At 35.6% G+C, this 6521-nt stretch overlaps 1 non-coding gene across 1 annotated transcript; it reads left to right on the top strand.

The window, feature by feature from the left end:
- Positions 1-3949: 3949 nt before the first annotated feature.
- On the top strand, positions 3950-4110 carry LOC111722840. Its single transcript, XR_002771495.1, has one exon. It is a non-coding gene; the product is annotated as a U1 spliceosomal RNA (small nuclear RNA).
- The last annotated feature ends 2411 nt before the right edge of the window (positions 4111-6521 follow it).

Raw genomic sequence — 6521 nt, 5'->3', positions numbered from 1 at the left:
ATGTCAGCCCTTTTCCAAGGTTGGGATCCCTCCATATTCTTCTACAGAAAATTGCCATTGGCTTGTCACTCACACCTTTCCTCTTTTTTTTTCTGGCCACTAGAAAAGCCACATAATCTACTTGCAAGTCAATATCAATAATAAAACATTCATATATATATCCATACCAGAATATTAAAGAAAGGATGAAAAACAAAGCAACTGTACAAATATGCAACACATCCCCAAATGGCAAATTCTCTCCATTCCTCTCTTACAAATATAATACCCATAAAAGGATGTGAGAGGATGTTCTATCCCTGTCTATTTTACCTACATCAACATGACTTATTCTGTCTATACATTTCTGGCCAACTTTTAGTCAATTCAAAGTTATTATTTATATCCACACTGTGATAATACACAAATAAATCCTACAGTCAGGCATATTGCTAAATGGAGATGTTGTAATGGCTTTTGAAGGGTAAGCCAGTTGTTCCCTTGGGAAACCAAGGAAATAGCTGCTAAGTTTTCATGCCACCGCACTTATTTTTAGTGTAATTCATGGGGTCTCTTCATGGAAGAAGGACCACTAAGAAGGGTGATGGATGATATTTGGTACCCATTTGTGGAAGTTGCTTTGACCTCAAATGAAAGCACTGAGAACAGCAGAAAACAATGTTGTATGTTATATTCAGGAGCTGAAGCACATTTATTGTGACATTTGATGACAGTAATGTGCCTTGGTGCCGTACCATTTAGTGCGTCATTCTCAGATCTTATGTTACCATAACAACAGAATATGTGTGTTTAGTCAAAAGACAATCCTCCCCCCCCATTTTTTCTTTGATCTAAAGAACTTGCTTTTCTCTGAAGTTGTTCACAATATGGCATGATAAAGGAGCACAGGTAATAATTACAGGAACTTCAGTAGAAAAAGAATACATGTTTTCAATGAAATAGTCAAGACCCTTGCCTTGTGTCCTGGGACTGTTAAAGATGATTGAAGTGAGTCCTGGCTGTACCTATCATAATGCCCTTTTCTCTTTATCAGAGACCAGCTAAAGAAACGAAGTTTATGCCTTTCTTGATTAATCTACGTGACGGGGCAAATGGTGTGTTTCCTTTTGTTTCTGCTTTTTTATATAGAGTGCCAGAGGCAGAAACCACTATGCTTCACTAGCAGCTTGCAAGAAAACTTAATAGACAGTCTCTAGTGTTCACTGGCCCTGCAGTACCTGATTGATGTAGTCCCAAACTTACACAGGCTAACCTTCATTGAACCAAGCACTTCAGAGGAATGAAGGAAGGAGGAAGGATTGTAGTGTATTCTGGCAATGAGAAAAGTAGGTCTAGCATAGTTTGCTTTTAGTTATGCTATCTATACATTGAAGACAAAATTTTGTTGTCATTGTTAGCTATGGAGTGACCATGTGTGATTTTCATTACCTTGGTAGCTTAAAAGTATAGGTAATATAGTCAGACATCCCTGTGTAATCCTCAGTTTCTTAGAAAATAAAGTGAATTTAATAAATATACCTCATAGCTTTTTTGGAGAAAATTATGTTAAATAAGTTATGCAAATGTTTAAAAGAGTACCTTGATAAAACTTTAAGCATAATCAATAATAATTACTATAATTATATGCAGGTATGTAAAAGACACCAAAGGGGCTCTTGGGTTACTGCTGAGCAGATGACATATGGCCTTTACCCTCTGGAAGTCACTGTTTATCCTTTCCCTGTCAGATACAAGAGGTCATCAAGTTTGCATGTGATAACATTCTTGCTAAGTATCACCCATGACCCAAACTAACACAACTAGTTGTAAGGTGTTTAATACTCTGTAGCATTTAATATAGTGATATTGGTCTAGGAAATATATAAATCATTCATTCATATACTTTGCAACTTTGAAAAAAAATCACATTTTCAGTGTCAAATAGGTACATATATTTAATATTTGATATGAATATCTTATCACACTAGTTCTCAAATTTAGCAGTGCATCAGTGTCACCATGAAAAGGCCCATGAGCATGGCTATGTTGTGTTCTGATTTAGGAGGACAAGGTGGGACCACAAAACCTGCATTTTTGACAACTTCTACGACTATTTTGATATACAATCCAGTTTTGGAATGAAGGTTCTGTAGTAGATCTAGTACTTAAACTTATATTAACTTTGTGGTTAAAATACACACAGACACAGACACTCACACATACACACACACCATAAAATACTTGTCCCATTTTCTACTTTCATTTTCTTTCTTTCCATATATTCAGAGCATTGATAAGAAAAGAGACAATATGGTAAACTATGTGACAAAATACAGGATGTACTTTTTTTTTTTATAATTGGAAGATATGTCAGAAAAAAAAAGATGTGAAACAAAAAGATTCTATAATGCTTTGCAAAATTATCATTTATCACCTTATCCATGTAAGTATTAAAAGCATTGGCTTTAATTTTTGCAAATTTTTCTTTCCTCTGGACCTTAAATATTGAAATATCTTACAAACTGTGGTGTCTTCAGATTTATGTCAGCCTAAAGAAAGGACTATAGTTTACATTGTAGCCTATTTTTGTATTTCTATTTATAGAGTTGGCCATCATTTTAATGTTAAGTAATTAATGTGATATGAATAGTGAAACCATTTTGGAACCTTAAATCATTTAAAGTCTATTCAGTATTATTACATCCTTGACAGGGAAAAATAAAATACATGATGAAAACAAGAATTATAACCTCATCTAAACTAATTAAATTATGTTTTTTAAATATCACTTGTATCAACTCAATACCCCTCCCTGATAATTGTCAGTTTCCACATACAGGTGACTGACCCAACTTCATAGTATTCTCTATGATTCCTCAGATGCAGCTGGCAGGACTGAAAAATATAGGAAATAAGTGGGATGATTTCTCATATGTCTAACATGGTCCTGCATATTAAATTTGGCTTGTTGATTGCATTTTCTCTAAAATACTTTTGCTTTAAATTTTAGCTGCTATAGACTCTGACTCTCTCTCTCTCTTTTTCTTTTTTGAGACAAAGTCTCAAGCTGTTGCCCTGTGTAGAGTGCCATGGCATCACAGCAACCTCCAACTCTTGGGCCTAAGTGATCTTCTTGCCTCAGTTTTTCTATTTTTAGTAGAGACAAGGTCTCTCTCTTGCTCAGATTGGTCTTAAACTCATGAGCTCAAGCAATTCACCCACCTTGGCGTCTCAGACTGCTAGGATTACAGGCATGAGGCACTGCGCCAGCATATCTCTTTTTGTTAATGTTGTTCAGTTTCAATTAACTGGCCAAATCCTACCTAATCTGGTGGAAGATTCAAATAGTAACAGTGCTAATCAAAGGTCACAACTAAGCATTTATGTTTTCTGGAGACGTGAGTATACTCTGTTTTGCTTATTTATAGTAGATGGTTCATGAAGTTGTTTGAAAGATTTTCCCCTGCTTACAAGAATGAAACTTTATGTGACAATTTTTTAGTCATCTCCATCCCTTCAAGACACTTGCACATTTTCATGCATTCTACCTCTTTTCGGTATGTGTGCTGATATGTCCTCTATTCTTCCCTGAATTGACCTAGTTAAAATCCTGGTTTTAAAAACAATATTATTTATATTCTTATAAAATAAAAGGTCATGAACTCCATGTAACAATGAACATACAGTAGTGATTCTTCATTTTGTCATAGCAACTATGACTGAGAAATAGAAAATGTACAAAAATAATACAAAATAGAGAATTTAAATGATTACCCTTTACTCTACCATCTGTGTTGATCTTGGGCCAGTTCTTGCTACACTAAGACTTTGTTCCCTAATATATAAGTGATAAATGGGAATAAAGATGCTTACCCTCTGCTACGAGTTTAAAATAAGACAACTTATGTGATGAGACTTGAACTTGTGAAGTATTACATAAGAAAAACTATGGTATCAAAACAAGTAAGTTATAATACTGACAGGAGAAATACCATGATCACGAAGGTGGCTTTCCCAGGGCTAGGCTTATCCATTCTATTCCAGATGTGCTGCCCTTGCGATTTCCCCAGATGTGGGAAACTCAACTGCATAATTTGTGGTAGTGGGGGACTGTGTTCATACTTTCCTACTAAATAAATAAATAAATAAATAAATAACTTATGGACCACTCCCTCAGTCATAAACCAGTCTGATGATTAAACTCATGAACTTACATTGGCAGCACTGTACAAAAAACTTGGTTAGTTTTCATAACCTTGGTGTATCAGTGTTTCACAATGGTGTTCCTGTCAATGTGTGGTGGTGTCTTGCTGAGTGGTGTTCATTATGATTGTTGCATGTTTTTGTGTGCTAGCACAAAAACATTGGAACTGGAATTAGGGCAGTGAACAAACATTTGTAACTTTCTTGTTAAACCTGGCAAGAGCAGAAGTGAAATCAGGGACACGTTAGTCTGAGTTTATGGGAATAATGCTATGAAGAAAACAGCAGTGTATAAATGAATTAAGTTTTTTTTCTGAGGGGAGAGAAGGTGTCACTGATGAAGAGAAGTCAGGCCAACCAGTAACAAGAAGCACTGATGAAAACATTGCAAAAATTTGTTGAATAGTGCATAAAAAATTTTGGCTAACTGTAAAAAGCATGGCAAACCAAGTAAACATTGATAGAGAAATAGGAAAATCTTAACTGAAAATCTTGGCATGAGAAAGGTGTGGCTCTTGAATCACAGCACTGTACCAGCACACACAGCACTATCTGTCAGGGAATTTTTAGCCAATAAACAAATAACTGTATTGAAACACTTTCCCTACTCACCTGATCTGGCCAGCCATGATTTTTTTCTTTACTTGAAGGTAAAGGAAATATGGAAACAAAGAAGTTTTATTGACACAACATCAATATGATGATAAGTCTGAAGGCCATTCCAGAAAAAGAGCTCCAAAATTGCTTTGAAGAGTGGACTAGGTACTGGCATTAGTGCACAGATTCCCAAAGGGAGCACCTTGAGATGATTGCAGTTATATTCAGCAATGAACTGTGTAGCATTTTTTCTAGGATGAATTCATGAAGTTAATTGTCAAACCTCGTACATATATAGAGGGAAAGAATGAACAGACATTTGTATATAGAAGATTTGGCCAGAAATCAGGATCGTGATTCAAATATTTCTTCTGTGAAATATGGTTAATAATGCCAAAGGATTTCTCTGAAGATTAATGAGATAAAGTTGATTTTTAGGCTCAGCACCCAAAGCACAGTGGTTATAGCTCCAGCCACATATACTGAAGCTGGTGGGTTTGAACCCAGCCTGGGCCAGCTAAAAGCAATGACAACTGCAACAAAAAATAGCCAGGCATTGTGGTGGGCACCTGTAGTCCCCACTACTTGGGAGGCTGGGGCAAGAGAATCACTTAAGCCAAAATGTTTGAGGTTTCTGTGAGCTGTGACACCAAAGTCCTCTACCTATTGCGACAGTGAAAAAAAAAAGTTGATTTTTAGACCGCTTCTCTTCCAGAAACTCCACTTCCTAAAACTCATCCTATTTTCCAAATCTATGCATCTCAAATTTGTGAAAGTGTTACTCACAAAATTTTGATTATATAAATAGGAAATTACCCCTCCAGCTTCCCATAGGAACTGGGTAGCTCCATCAGAAAATGTATCTCAACACGAATATTATTTATTTGTTTTTACTGCCTCCTAGGCTATACCATAAATACCTTGAAACATAGTGCAATTACCCCAATTGTCTTCCAATTCCCAAGGTCTGACAAATAAATGTCAGATAGTTAACCCTCTATAACCATTCACAGAATTAAAGCAAGTAGCTCTATGATGGGCATTCCTTGATGCAAAATATATAAAAAAATTCCACTGTAAATTTTGGTTCTAATATTAAAATTCAGCTTTTCCTCTATTGTTTGGAAATAATTAAAAACACTCTCTCTTCTATTCATATTATGCTGAAAATTATAATAGGATATACTTTGTTTAGGGAAAGTGTTTCTCTGCGATAAACTGAATATTACAATACAATTTCATTTCAGAAAAATCCTGGTATATCTTGAAAATTACATCATTCCTCCTTAATGACTTTTGTCCTATGTCCATAGAACATATCTATGTATCCATATTGGAGATATTATTAGGGCTATTTAAGTTCCAAACCATATGCAAGTTTCACTCAAGTGATTTGTATATCTCTTTATACAGTAGTCCCATAATCCGCTAAGTGAGTTCACTCACAGTGGAATTGTTTTTGGTAAGGATGATATGAACGGAACCATACAGTTTCCCTTCTGTTCATAGTTGCACAACACTAAGAATAAAAAAAAGAGGGGGGGAGTGGGGGCTAACTTTCTCAGTCTGCTAGCCTTTAACTTTTTCTGATCTCCAAAACTGAAAAAAAAAAAATTTAGATGATCTCAGTCTTCAGTGATAAGGAATATTTGGAGCTCCCAGGAGATAGTTTGCCCAGCAATCTTTCATCCTCTTCCTGAATCTCTGAAGGCAATGCATTGTGAAAGCCCCAACTTCCACTC

Source organism: Otolemur garnettii, unplaced genomic scaffold (assembly GCF_000181295.1).
Source record: "Otolemur garnettii isolate 467f Iridium unplaced genomic scaffold, OtoGar3 scaffold00006, whole genome shotgun sequence".
NCBI lineage: Eukaryota > Metazoa > Chordata > Mammalia > Primates > Galagidae > Otolemur > Otolemur garnettii.
The sequence above is the reverse complement of the archived record's forward strand: the minus strand, read 5'-3'. Positions and strand labels throughout refer to the sequence as shown.